We start from the raw sequence: 15,034 nt of genomic DNA, 5'->3' as shown, positions 1-15,034 counted from the left end.
CCAGTTCGGGCTGGGGGGAGGGTCAGACAACAGCTCCGGGCTTGCCTCTCCCATCGCCAGGTGACGCAGTACATGACCCCGATTCTGTGCCAGTGCCGATCCCTTACTCGGTGTTGAAGGTGGGGGCGGGGGGGGAGCCTCTGTGGCCCTGGAGAGAGTTGGCAGAAGGGCCCTGAGTTCGACTCCTGCGGACACACGGAGCCGGTGCATCGGGCTGCAGGAGGCCAGGGAGAAAACCAGACTGGGCGTGAGCACGGCTGTCTCTGAGCATCACAGACAATGCGCGCAGTGTGCGGGGACCAGGGAGGGCCCGGAGCCGAGGGAGGGATTGGCAGAGGCCAGCAGCTCCTGGGGCCAGGCCCAGCTCCCCGCCCCCACGCCAGACAAAGAGCAGCCTGGGCCTGGGGAGCTGGCGGCCTTCCCGCCACTTGGGGCGCCTGGGGAGGGGGGGATGTGCTCTCCGGCGGGGAGGCGGGGGCTTTGTCTAACTCCGCCACCGCCGGCCAGGCCGCGGCTTGGCAACCCGCGTGGAGGCAGGGCTGGAGGGCGTGAGGGATGATGACAAGGAAGCCGGAGGAGCGGCAGCGAAGAGTCCATCTTGGATGCAAATGGCAGGGACAGACTGGGGCTTTCTAAAGGGTCCACGGGGAAGGGCACAGCCCGCCACCGAAACACCAGATTATCTGGGGACTTCAGCGGTCCTCCTGGAATTCTCCATAGAAGAAAACCTGCGCACAGTGCCAGCCAGCCCAGAACAGGGCGTCAGGGGTCCTGAGTGGGTGCCCCTGGCACTTGACCCCAATCCCCAACGGTCCCAGTTTAAGGCACCTGCCTCAACTACACTAGGGCAGGCCTGAGGTTTCCGGGGTCCAGGTGGGCAGCAAGACCTTCCACCCGCCCACCCCAGAGAAGGGGCGGGAGTCAGGCAGAGATCCCACCTGGGCCCCAACGCCTGTCTTTGTAAGGTCTGCAGAGCCCAAAGGTGCTGAGAACATTTGAGAAAATAGTGGCTTGTTTGCTCTTGGGACTCAGTAACCAAATTTAACCAATTCAACTATGCCCCCCACCGCACCCTGCATCTTAACCCCTTCCAACCCCCCAATCGGTGTCCCGTACGTTAAAATACATATACTTGATTTTCGGGGTCCCTCTTCAGATTTTTGGACTTATGGAGTCATCCTTTGGAGACAAGGCCCAAAACTTGCGGCCAACTGCCAACGTGGCATTTCTGACCAGCAAGGCCAATCCCCTCCCCCACAAGGCCTCTGCCCCCTCCCCCCTCCAACGCGCCTGCTTTTCTGGAAGTCTATTTCTAACCAAGTGTCTAAAGGAGAAAAGACCCAGGCCACACCTGGGTCACACCCTAACTCACAATTTTATTCCCCCCACCCCCACCCCGTGTCTCCCTTGATCCCTGGGGCAAGCCCCCAGACACAGCCTAAAGCTCCTGACAACTTCTGGAGGAGTTTCTGGGATCGCCCAGGTCCAGCCTCCGGGAAGGGAGAGGACGCCCCCTCCCATTCATTCCCTGGCTACCGCAGAAGGGGCCTTCTAAGCCCAGACTTGGGGGCTCCGAGATTCGGGGTCTGCACTGAAACGCCGCTCCCAGCCCACCGCCCGCAGNTTTTTTTTTTTTTTTTTAATAGAGAGGTAGGATTTCAGAATTACTTTTTCCCCCTTGACTGTGGGGGCAGGGATGGAAAATTACCTGGAGAAAATGGTGGCGAGTGGTATTTTTAAGCACGTAGATCATTCCAGACGCCGAAGTCTGGCCGTTCCCCAGAATAAGAACAACCAATTCTTGACATTGATTTCAAATAAATTTCATGTCCCTGTCTGTATTAAGTGGTTTTTAACTCTTTGGGGGCCTACGAGTCTCCTTGGATTCTGACAAAAGCCAGCAGCGTCTCCTCTGGAAAATTCACCCTTCAATCCACAAAATGTGTGTGCATCTTACTTTAGTCAGGTATTTAAGAAGCGCCTACTGTGTGCCCGGCACCGGTCCAGGCGCCAAGGAGAATGAATTTGATAAAGTTTCCAGTCTTCTGGAGTTTGCATTACAATTTTTGATTCTCCTCCAGCCCCTCCTCAGGTCTGACCAAAACATATCAAATATATATCTTGGATTTTATGACTAAGCTTTTGAAGGTACTGCCTCTTGGGGTTCCACTTAAATAATAAAGCTCCTCAAAATACACAAGATGCCCACCCTTTTCTGCTATTTTTAATCTCCATGCCTTGCAGATTTTTTAATTAGTCACAGACCTTCAGGCACATCTGGATCTAGTGAGGAAGGCATCAAGCTCTCAGCCAAGAGGGAAGGGATACCACACACGCCTGCCTGCCTAACCTTTAGGATTAAAAGTGCAGGTCAGGGGCACCTGGCTGCCTCAGTCAGCAGAATATTGACTCTTGAACTCCAGGTCAGGGGTTCAAACCCCAGGTTGGGCGTGGAGCCTACTTAAAAAAGAATAAATATTTTTTAATGTTTATTGCTTGATACTTGTTTTGTTTATTTATTATTGAGATAGAGCACAAGCTGGGGAGAGAGGGGGTGGGGACACAAGCCAAAGCAGGATCCAGGCTCTGAGCTGTCAGCACAGAGTCTGATGTGAGGCTCAAACCCATAGACCTACAGACTGCGAGATCACGACCTGAGCTGAACTCAGACACTTAACCAACTGAACCACGCAGGCGCCCCCAATATTTTGTAAAAAGTGCAGGTGATACCCCCTCTCCAGCTTAACCATCGGCCCTGGTGATCAGCCTCAGGCTAGTTCAACCAAGGATGCTCAAGGAAATTTTATTTAGTGAATGAATTAATGCCACCCTCTCCTATGCTACCCCAGGGGCCCACTGAGTAGCACTGTCCAATGGAAATATAAATGCGAGCCACAAATAGAATTTTCAATTTTTTAGTAGTCACGGTTTAGAAAGTAAAAAGAAACTGGCAAAATTGGTCATATACTTAACCCAATATGTCTTCAACAGTATGATTTAATTATATAATGAACATAAAGACATTAAGGTACTTTATATTCTTTTCATCTTACAGTCATCAAAACCGAGCGTGTGTTGTACTTTCATAGTACATCTTAATTCAAACTAGCCACATTTGTTTTTATTTAAAAAGTTTTTTAATGTTTAGTTTTGAAAGAGAGAGAGTGAGCAGGGGAGAGGCAGAAAGAGGGAGACACAGAATCTGAAGCAAGCTCCAGGCTCTGAGGACAGAGCCTGATATGGGGCTCGAACCCATGAACCACGAGATCATGACCTGAGCCAAAGTCAGATGCTTAAGGGACTGAGCCACCCAGGTGCCCCTAGACCAGCCACATTTCAAGCGTGCAATATCCAGGGGAGTTAGTGGTTTGCCCATTGGGCAATGCAGGGCTAGAAGCTGCAAGCAGACAGCTCATGAAGCAGACACATCTGGGCACCGATCTGGCTCCACCCATTTGAGTCTTCCTTGACACAAGAATCTGACTCTCGGCGACCCGCCCCATCCCTCCTATAAATGGTCTGGGCTATTCTCTTTCGATATTAATTTTTAACACAATGCTCACCCCCCTTACTTTAAGGTCTGATCATCACCAAAATAAGTTTTTACCTTTTGGAGTTTTTTTGTTTGTTTTTTATTTTTTTAACGTTTTATTAATTTTTTAAAGTCAGAGGGGCGCTTGGGTGGCTCAGTTGATTAAATGTCCAACTTCGGCTCAGGGCATGATCTCGTGGTTCGTGAGTGCGAGCCCCGCATTGGGCTCCATGCTGACAGCTCAGAGCCTGGAGCCTGCCTTAGATGCCGTGTCTCCCTCTCTCTCTGCCCCTCCCCCGCTCATGCTCTTTCTCTCTCAAAAAATAAAAATAAACATTAAAAAATAATAATTTTTGAAAGTCAGAAAGAGAGAGAACGTGAGCGAGGGAGAAGCAGAGAGAAAGGGAGACACAGAATCCCAAGCAGCTGTCAGCACAGATCCTGACGCGGGGCTCGAACCCACAAGCTGTGAGATCATGACCTGAGCTGAAGTCAGACGTTTAGCCAGCTGAGCCCACCAGGCGCCCCTCCTTTTGTTTTTAATTGACATATAATTTACTTAGCATAAAATTTGCCCTTTGAAATATACAGTTCACTGGTTTTTAGTATACTCACAGTTGTGCAGCCATCATCAGTACCTAATTCTAGGACATTTTTGTCACCCCCTAAAGATACCCAATGGCAGTCACTGCCCACTTCTTACTACTCCTAGCTTTAGGCAACCACTGATCTAAATTCTGTCTCTATGAAGTTACCTATTCTCAACATTTCACATAAATGGAATTATACAGGGGCGCCTGGGTGGCTCAGTCAGTTGAGCGTCTTGATTTCAGCTCAGGTCATGATCTCACCATTCGTGAGTCCAAGCCCCATATTGGGGCTCTGTTCAGACAAGTGCAGAGCCTACTTGGGATTTTCTGTCTCCCTCTCCCTCTCCCCTGCTCATTCTTTCTCAAAATAAATAAACATTAAATAAATAAATAAATAAATAAATATGGAACTACACGATATGTGACCCTTTGTGCCTGGGTTCTTTCACTTAGCACGATTTTTTCAAGATTCATCCATGTTGTAACACAAATCAGTACTTTTTTCCTTTTTTATGGCGGAATAATATTCCACTGTATGGATAAGCTACATTTTGTTTATCTCCATACCTGTTGAGGTCCATCTGGATTATTTCCACTTTTTGGCTATTGTGAAAAGTGCTGCTATGAACGTGGGTGTGCAAGTGTTTGTGTGAACATGTTTTCAATCCTTTGGGATCCATACCCAGGTATGGAATTGCTAGGCCATGTGGTAACTCAGTTTCGCGTTTTGAGAAACTATCAAACTGCTTTCCATAGTGGCTGTGCCGTTCTCCACTCCCAGCAGTGACGTGAAAGTGTTCCAACTTCTCCACGTCTTCACTAACATTTTTATTATCTGGCTGCCTTTTTTTTTGTTTGTTTAGGCTTCCTAGTGGGTGCAAACTGGTTATCTCATGATTAATTTACATCTCCCTAACAAATAGTGATGTCAAACATTTTTTCCCGTGCTTCCCAGCCATATCTTCTTTGGAGAAATATCTATTCTGATCCTTTGCCCATTTTTATGGCTTTTTTTTTTTAACGTTTATTTATTTTTGAGAGACAGAAACAGAGCCTGAGTGGGGGGAGGGGCAGAGAGAGAGGGAGACACAGAATCTGAAACAGGCTCCAGGTTCTGAGCTGTCAGCACAGAGCCCGACGCAGGTTCAAACCCATGAACAGCGAGGTCATGACTTGAGCCAAAGTCAGACGCTTAACCGACTGAGCCACCCAGGTGCCCCTTATGGGTTTTTTAAAGATTTTATTTTTAAGTAATCTCTACATCCAATGTGGGGCTCAAACTTAAGGAATTCTTTATATGTTCTGGAAACCAGTTTCTTCTCAGATGTATAATTTGCAAATAATTTCTCCCATTCTGTGTGTTGTCTTTTCATTTTCTTATTTTAAAAAAATTTTTTAATGTTTATTTTTGAGAAAGAGAGAGACAGAGCACGAGCAAGAGAGGGAGGGCAGAGAGAGAGAGAGGGAGACGCAGAATCAAAACATGCTCGAGACACGGGCCTCGAACTCACGAACCACGAGATCATGACCTGAGCCAAAGTCGGGGGCTTAACCAACTGAGCAACCCAGGAGCCCCATTTCTTTTTCTTTTTTTTTAAGTTATTTATTTAGTTGGAGAGACAGAGAATGTGTGCGCATAAGCAGGGGAGGGGCAGCAAGAGAGTGAGAGAGAGAAAATCCCAAAGTAGGCCCTCCACTGACTGACAAGGCTCGAACAGGCTTGAACAGCACAGGGCTTGAACTTTTGAACCTCCAGATAATGGCCTGAGCCGAAATCAAGAGTTGGACACTCAACCAACCAAGCTACCCAGGCGCCCCTATTTTTTCGTTTTGATACTTCCTTGGACACACACCAATTCTTAATTCGATAATTGAGGTCTGATTTATCTCTTTTTTTCCTTTGGTTTTACTTGTGCTTTTGGTGTCATATCAATTCCAGGGTCACAGAGATTTTCACCTATGCTTTCTTCAAAGAGTTTTATAGTTCTATAGTTTTATAGTTTTTGTTCTTACATTTAAGAGTTTAACCCATTTTTAAATTTTTTTGTGTGTGTATGGTGTGAGATGGGCCCAAGTTCATTCTTTGTATGGGGGTATCTGGTTGGTCCAGTACCATTTATTGAAAAGACTATTTTTCCCCATTGAATGGTCCCGACAGCCTTGTTGAAAATCAGTAGATGATAAATATGAAAGTTTATTTCTGAACTCTTAATTTTTGTTCCATTGACCTGTATTCCTTTTTTTAATCAAAAAATTTTTTATTTATGTTTTATTTATGTTTATTTTTGGGAGAGACAGATAGAGACAGAATGCAAGTAGGGGAGGGGCAGAGAGAGAGGGAGACACAGAATCCAAAGCAGGCTCCAGGCTCTGAGCTGTCAGCACAGAGCCTGACGCACAGCTCAAACTCACGGACCAAGAGATCATGACCTCAGCTGAAGTCAGAAGCCCAGGCGACTGAGCCACCCAGGCACCACATCCACCTGTATTTCTATCCTTACACCAAAATGTCACTGCTTTGATTACCCTGGCTTTGAAGTGAGCTTTGAATTTAGGAAGGGTGAGCACTCCAACTTTGTTTTTCTTTTTCAAGATTGTTGTGGCTATTCTGGGTTCCTTGTATTTCCATAGGAGTTTTAGAATTGGCTTGTCCGTTTTTCCAAAAACAAAAAAGGCAACTGGAATTCCAAAAGGGTTTGTATTAAATCTGTGTAGCAATTTGGGGAGTATTGCGTTTTTTTTGTTTTTTTTTTTTAAGTGTTATTTTGAGAGAGAGTGAGCACAAGCAGAGGAGGGACAGTGAGAGAGAATCCCAAGCAGGCTCCATGCAGTCAGGATGGAGCCCGACCCATGAACCTTGAGATCGTGACCTGAGCGAAAATCAAGAGTCAGACCCTGAACGGACTGAGCCACCCAGGCGCCCCAGGGCATTTTGCCACCTTAACTACAATATATTATGTCTTCCAGCCCATGAATGCAGGATGTCTTTACACCGACTTAGGTTTTTTTCCCTTTAATTTCAGCAATGGTTTTTATAGTTTACAGTGTTCGAGTCTTGTAGATCTTTGGTTAAACTCATTCCTAAGTATTTCACTATTGAAAATGTTGAACATCTCACTGTTGAAAATGGAATGGTTTTCTTGATTTTTGTATTGTTCATTGCTAGTTTGTTTTTTTTAATATATTTTTAAAATTTATTTCTAGGAGAGAGAGAGACAGTGTGAGCAGGGGAGGGTCAGAGAGAGAGGGAGTCACAGACTGAAACAGGCTCCAGGTTCTGAGCTGGCAGTCAGCACAGAGCCCGACGCGGGGCTCGAACCCACGAACCGCGAGATCATGACCTAAGCGAAAGTTGGACGCTTAACCAACTAAGCCACTCAGGCGCCCCTGTTCATTGCTAGTTTATACATATACAACTGATTTTTGTGTATTGCTGTCTATCCTGCAACTTCCCTGAACTAACTTTTTGACGCTACTGGTTTGCTTAGCTGTCTATATGGTGTCTTTAGGATTTTCTGTATATAAGGTCACGTCTTCTGTAAAGAATGTTACTTCTTCCTTTCCAAGTGGGATGTCTTTCATTTCCCTTTCTTGCCTAATTGCCCTCACTAGAATCTCGAGAACAATCTGGGTATAGGTGGTGAGAGCAGACATCCTTGTCTCGTTCCCAGCGTAGGGGGAGGATTTCAGTGTTTCACCACTAAGTACCGATGCTCACCGCAGGCCTTTCCGAGATGGCCTTCATGAGGCGGAGGAATTTCTCTTCTATTACTAAGTTTGTGGAGCATTTTTATCATGAGAGTTGGATTTTGTTAAATGCTTTTTTCTGCATCTGTCGAGAGGATCATGTGGGAATTCTTTTCCCTCTATTCAACAAATATGCACTGACAGTCTCCTAAGTGTCAGACGCTATTCTAGAAGCACCGAAGGAAGACAACCCCCATGCTGTCGTGAAACTTCGTGTTCTAGGCACAGCAGACACATTTAGCTCTCCCCCTTCACCCCTCCACATCGGAGTCATTACCTCACCCCTCACCTCCCACTGTTTCTTACTCTTCTTCAGGCCAGACTGGGTTATGAGCCTGGACCTTGTTCAGCTTCACACCTAAGCCTTCATTACACTAACCTTGACCCTGTGCTCCAGTGGGCAAACTTCTGCTCCTCCATCGAAGGCCAGCTCCACTCTCCCCACCTCTGAAAAGCACCCCCGCCCCCGGCTGGCTGCCCTCTATTGACGCCCACTCTTGCCTTTAATCTGGTCTGTCACCTTCCTGAAGAATTGCATCCTTGCATGTTCTAGTCAGGGACATAGAGCGTTTCATAAATGGCCTCCATATGGCCCTAGAAATGAGAGCCATTCTCCCCTGTAGGAAGGTCTGCAGTTCCCAACCTGTTTCCTGCTCACAGCTCACTTTCTGGAACAGATGTCTGGGTCTCCTTGCAAATTACCTGGAACTTGTTGGCTTCAAATGACAGAAGTGTATTCTCTTATGGTTCTGGAGGCCAGAAGCCTGAAATCAAGGTGTCCCCTCCAAGACTCTAGGGAAGGACTCAAGCAGAGGATTCTCTGCTCTTCCAGCCACTGGCAGCTCCAGGTGTCCCTTGGCTTGTGGCCGCATCACTCCAACCCTGTCTTCACACAGTCTTCCTCTCTCCTTGTCTTCTCCCCTCACAGAACACTGGTCATTGGATTTACGAGCCACCCTAATCTGGGATGATCTCATCCTGAGATCCCTTTTTTTTTTTAATTATTTTTTTAATGTTTATTTTGAAAGAGAGTGAGCCGGAGAGGGACAGAAGAGAGACAGAATCCCAAGCAAGCTCTGAGCTTCAGCACTGAGGGCCTGACGCAGTGCTCAAACCCACAAACCGTGGTGACCTGGGCCGAAATCAAGAGCTGGCCACTTAACCACTTAACCGACTAAGCCACCCAGGCACCCCTCATCTTGAGATCCTTACTTACCTGTGTAACGATATCCGCCCCCGCCGCTCTAAAAGGTCACATTTAATGATTCCGGGTGGACATCTCTTTTAGGAGGCCACCATTCAACCCACTACAACAGGCTTCAAAAAGGATCTGGAGTTTTCTCCCTTTCTTCTCTTCCTTTTGTGTCTGAGTTAAAACCCCTAGAAGGAGAAGCAAACAGACCTAGCAGCTCCATTAAAAACATGTCTGTGATGACACTTGAAGAAGAACCTTTTAATGAGTGGTTTTAGAATGCTCTAGAATGTTTCCCTATTAGTTCAATGGGTATTTCACAGGTTGGCTTGCCAGGGAGCAGAGCAGATGAAGGAAGGACACCGGGAAGCCTGGTGAAGGAGCTTGGCACATGGGGCGCCCGGGTGGCTTAGTCGGTTAAGCGTCCAACTTTCGCTTAGGTCATGATCTCGCGGTTCGTGGGTTCGAGCCCCGCGTCGGGCTCTGTGCTGACTGCCAGCTCAGAGCCTGGAGCCTGTTTCAGTCTGTGACTCCCTCTCTCTGACCCTCCCCTGCTCACGCTGTCTCTCTCTCTCTCTCTCCTAGAAATAAATAAAACATTAAAAAAAAAAAAAAGAAAGAAAGAGCTTGGCACAAATCAGGAGACATTATTTTAGCTCTGGGTCCACATATACTTCTTAGCCCTCAGATAGCTTATGTAACCTCCCTGGGCTTTAGTCTCAACTGTAAATTTGGGAGGTTTGACGGGACAGAGCTCTAAGAATTCTGGCAGCTCTGACATCCTAAGAAAGCAGGGAGACAATGCACAGGCCATTTTCTCTAATGATCTCTCAAGCATCAGCCCAGAAAGGCCTTTGCATCATCACTTTGGAGCCATTTCCATCACCGGACAACATTCTGGGGGCAATCTGCTCAAGGCGGGGTACACCTGCCCCAGGTGGTAAGAAGGGGCGCTCCTAGGACTGGGGGATATTAGGAATTCTATTTACATGGGATTTACTGGGTACATATTACTAGAGCAGCACACACAGAACTTACAAATAGCCTAATCAACAGTAGTTAAAGGTATTCTCAGAAAAAAACTTTCTACTCAGAAAAAAACTTTCTACTTTTTTAAAAAAACATTTTTTTGAACATTTATTTATTATTGGGAAACAGAGAGAGACAGAGCATGAGCAGGGGAGGGACAGAGAGAAGGGGAGACACAGAAATTGAAGCAGGCTCCAGGCTCTGCACTGTCAGCACAGAGCCTGACGTGGGGCTCGAACCCACAAAGTGCGAGGTCATGACCTGAGCTGAGGTCGGACGTTTAACTGACTGAGCCACCCAGGCGCCCCAGAAAAAAGCTTTTTCAATATATGACCTAAAAATGTTTGGAGACCACCGACCTAAGGAACTCGTTACGTAGGCGGTCCGACCGCCAGGCAAGTTGTGGGCGGCAGTACCACGGTTAGCTTAGCACGGTTAGTGACTCCCATGTGGTGTATGCCCTCAGGACACTAAAACTATACTTAATTTTATATCAAGTCAGGTTTTGATCAGAGAGCTATTCCCAAGTGTATTAACTCTCGGTTATGCTTCTGCCATTACTCCTGTTTGTACGCAAGGAGCCAGCAAGCTTCTCCTGCAAAGGGTCAGAAGACAAATTTCATAGCCTTTGCCATAGAGTTTGGCCATAAGGTCTCTAACTATGCGAGTCCGCCACTGGAGCACTAAAGCAGCTTTACACAACACATAAAAGGGATGGCGCGATTGCGTGCCAATAAAACTTTATTTACAAATACTGAAATTTGAACTTCAGGTGGTTTTCGCAGGTCATAAAACGATCTTTTTATTTTTTTCCACCATTGAAGAATGTGAAGACTATTCTTAGCTTGCAGGGTCATTCAAAAACAGGTGATGCACTGGCGTGGCCTGTGGACTGTAGTTCGCCAGTCCATTTTTGACCACGAAAGTTTGTTTCTCAAGCTTGATTCCCTGTGGTTAGCACACTGAAAAACAGAGCTTGTATACATTCGGGGGCATATTGAACTTATTTTCATATCACTACCTCTGAACAAGAAACACAGGCCAAAAAGAAACTGTGGGAACACAAAGCTAAACAAAAACCCAGTATTAGCGCAGGAACTGAGAGAAATGTATAATTTATCTTGATCTTGGGCTAGAGATGAAAATGGGCGGAATTTTGGAGCCTTCCTGCTCTAACCAGTGGGTACCTTCACAGAGCATTCGACTTCCTTTTACAAAGGGGTTCATGCTGTTAAGCTTCCTATCATCCTAATTTTTTCTAGTTTGGATTTCTCTAGTGATTAAGGGCTCGCACATCAATCTCTGCTGAAAACTCATCTTGCCTGGAACCAACCAAAGGTAAGTATTTTGGTGTTTTTGTTACTTACAAAGTTCCCCTCCTGAGTTCCCCAAGAAAGGATACCGAGGAAATGGGCGAGACAGACCACCCTGAAGTGGTGAGATGGGAACTGGGGGCTGAGGGGGCCAAGTGGTATAGGAGCAAAAGCGGCGTTCCCTGTTACGTTCTCATCTGCCTACTGACTTCGGTCACGTGGTATTAGTTAAGCCAACAACTAACCCAAAACGTTAAGTATTCCAGACTGATTTGGCATTCACGTAGCCCTTACCTTTGCGTGACACTCCGGGGTGGTTCTTAAATGAGAGGGTTTGGTGATTTGGGACCAACCGTAAGGCGCTTGCCTCTCCTAACCCAGTAATGCACTCGATGCCCAGAGTGGGCAGCTTTCAGGAGATGAAGCCAACGTGCCGAGAATTGGACTCTAAAAATAAGCATTTTGCACATTTCTTTTAGCCTCCTTTCTCTCCATAAAGGCCTCCACAGATGGCTTCTTTACATCATGCTCTCAAATGACTAGCTGTTAAATATTCATACTTATGGAAATTGTACTGTACGTACTCCAACCCCCCCCCACCCCCGCCAGTTAACATTCGTATTTCCCGTATCTCAAGGCCCTTGTTCCCGGGTCTTGTCCTCCGTAGACCACAGACTCGTGCACACACATACACACCCATCGCAGACACCAACTTTTGCCTCTTTATGACTAATTTGCCTAGAGCAGTGGTTCTTTTATTTTGCAAGTTTATTTTGTTTCTCTTGAGAAGTGGGGAGGGGCAGAGAGAGAATCCCAAGTAGGCTCCGTGCCATCAGCACAGAGCTCAATCCGGGGCTTGAACTCATAAAACCATGAGATCATGACCTGAGCCAAAATCAAGTCAGATCCTTAACCGAATGAGCCACCCACACCCACACCCACACCCACACCCACACGCCCCTCAGGCAGTAGTTAAGTGTTTGCCGCTCAGGTCATGATCTCATGGTTCCTGAGTTTGAGCCCCAGGTAGGGCTCTGTGCTGACAGCTTGGAGCCTGGAGCCTGCTTTGGATTCTGTCTCCCTCTCTCTCTGCCCCTCCCCCACTCACTCTGTCTCTCTAAAAATAAGTGTTCAAAAAATTTCTTTTAATCCTAAATTTCCTTTCAGTCTTCAAGCTCAACTTAAAAATATTTTATTTTGTATTTTTAAAAGATTTTTATTTTTTAAGTAACCTCTACGCCCAATGTGGGGCTCAAACCTACAACCCTGAGATCAAGAGTCGCATGCTCTACTGACTGAGCCAGACAGGCGCCCCCTCAACTTACCAGTATCTTAATAACATTTTTGTTAAAACGTGTAACACTCCCTTGTTCCATTAATACTCCATTATCTCACGTATTTGACAGATTAACATTAGCGCCATTTACAAATTTGATTAAGGATTTCAAGCTACAAATGGAGTATGGTTCTCTTAAGCATTTCAAAACCCATAAAGACTCACAAGTAAGCCGTGTTCCAAACATTAAAAAAGAGGGGCACCTGGGTGGCTCAGTCAGTTAAGCATCTGACTTCGGCTCAGGTCATGATTTCACGATTCGTGGGTTCGAGCCCCTCGTCGGGCTCTGTGCCGACAGCCAGCTCAGAGCCTGGAGCCTGTTTCAGATTCTGTGTCTCCCTCTCTCTCTGACCCTCCCCTGCTCACGCTGTCTCTCTCTCTCTCTCTCAGAAATAAATAAAACATTAAAAATTAAAAAAAAAAAGTCCATCCACGCGTGGACACCCTCCCTCCCACACTGCCTTTCTCTAGGACAGCAGTGCTGGCCCCTGGCCCAGGCCACTGAAGCTGGACACGAGCCTACCCCAAGCCGGCTCCCAGATCTGTGCAGGTCTCATCTGTGAAGAGTGAGGGGGCTCCAGCCTCACAGGGAAGGAGGCTCATCTCCCTCCTGTGCTGTTTTCTCAACCGTTCGTTCCCTGTTCTCTGGCTTCCCAGGGCCAGCGTGGGACTGGGCCTCCTTGCCCATCCTTACGGTCTTATCAACGAGCCCCAGAGCTCAGAGTGGCATGACTCAACCCGGCCCTGCCCGCCCCCGCGTCTTTGGTCAGTCACCTCCTGGGCCTGCCCTGCTCAGCCACGTAAGCATTCCTGATGTTTTCTAACGGCCGGGACCACAGGAATCTTTTTTTTTTTTTAAATATTTTATTTATTTCTAGGAGAGAGAGAGAGACAGTGCGAGCAGGGGAGGGTCAGAGAGAGAGGGAGTCACAGACTGAAACAGGCTCCAGGCTCCGAGCTGGCAGTCAGCACAGAGCCCGACGCGGGGCTCGAACCCACGAACCGCGAGATCATGACCCAAGCGAAAGTCGGACGCTTAACCGACTAAGCCACCCAGGCGCCCCCGGGACCACAGGAATCTTATCTGCTGTCTCGACAGTAGAGTGAGTACCCGTGCGGAATCACTGCTGGGGACAGCATGTGACCCGATGCCAGACACACACAGCTTATTCAATTCTTAGTAAATACAGGCACCGATCCCCCCAAAGGAAGACACAACACTTTCCATAGTTCGTGAGCAAAGCAACTTGTCCGAGAACTAGGGAAGGACTGACCACCGCGGAGAGGAGCACAGCGAACACTCCACCGCCACCGGCACACAGCAGGCGCTCCAAACTCCCTGCGACTTTTCTACATTAACTCGTCTTTTCATGAACAGAGCTCAAATCTTGGGACTCACAGACCAGGTGGTTGCTCAACACCAGGAATGATTTTAAACAAGAACCTTGTGCCTGCCCCCAAGTCCTCCAACACTGGAGGCTGCCCTTCCGTTCTGTGGCACCGTGCAGGGCACACCCTCACGAGCGGAGCCTCAGGAGCCAGGGGGAGGCCGGAGGACCTCAGCCCAGGCCCTGCTGCACTGTCCACAGGCGCGCCGGTGTGCACACTTCTCGCTCTGCCAGAGTGCTGGCCTGGGTGGCTCTGTCAGCTGAGTGACCCACTTTTGATTTTGGCTCAGGCCATGATCTCATAGTTCATGGGATCGAGTCCCCTGTCAGGCTCTGTGCTGACAGTGTGGAGCCTGCTTGGGACTCTCTCTTTGCTCCTCCCCTACTCTCTCTCTCAAAATAAACAAACTTAAAAAAAAAAAAGAGTACTGGCTTCCATCCTATCTACACTGTGCAAAATGTCCTAGAATTCATTCTAAAGAAAACGTCGGGGCGCCTGGGTGGCTCAGTCAGTTGGGCGTCTGACTTCGGCTCAGGTCATGATCTCACGGTTCGTGGGTTCGAGCCCCGCGTCGGGCTCTGTGCTGACAGCCAGCTCAGAGCCAGAAGCCGGTTTCAGATTCTGTGCTTCCCTTTCTGACCCTCCCCTGCTCACGCTGTCTCGCTCGCTCAGAAATGAAAAAAACATTAAAAATTAAAAAAAAAAAAATGTCAACGTTAAAAAGTCCACACCCCCAAAAGGAGAGCTCTCTCAGTGAGCGTGGTGGCACGAGGCAAGCCCAGCAGGTGCTCAGCACCCAGATAAAGAACACACAAAGAGGGAAAAAGTGTATTAGCCAGTTTAATTTATTTAAGAATCTTACAAAAAAAGAAAACAAAACAAAAAACACGACAACAAAAAACTAAA

Source organism: Crocuta crocuta, unplaced genomic scaffold (genome assembly GCF_008692635.1).
Source record: "Crocuta crocuta isolate KB4526 unplaced genomic scaffold, BGI_CrCroc_1.0 scaffold29, whole genome shotgun sequence".
In the NCBI taxonomy this organism is placed as follows: domain Eukaryota; kingdom Metazoa; phylum Chordata; class Mammalia; order Carnivora; family Hyaenidae; genus Crocuta; species Crocuta crocuta.
Note: the sequence above shows the minus strand (reverse complement) of the source record.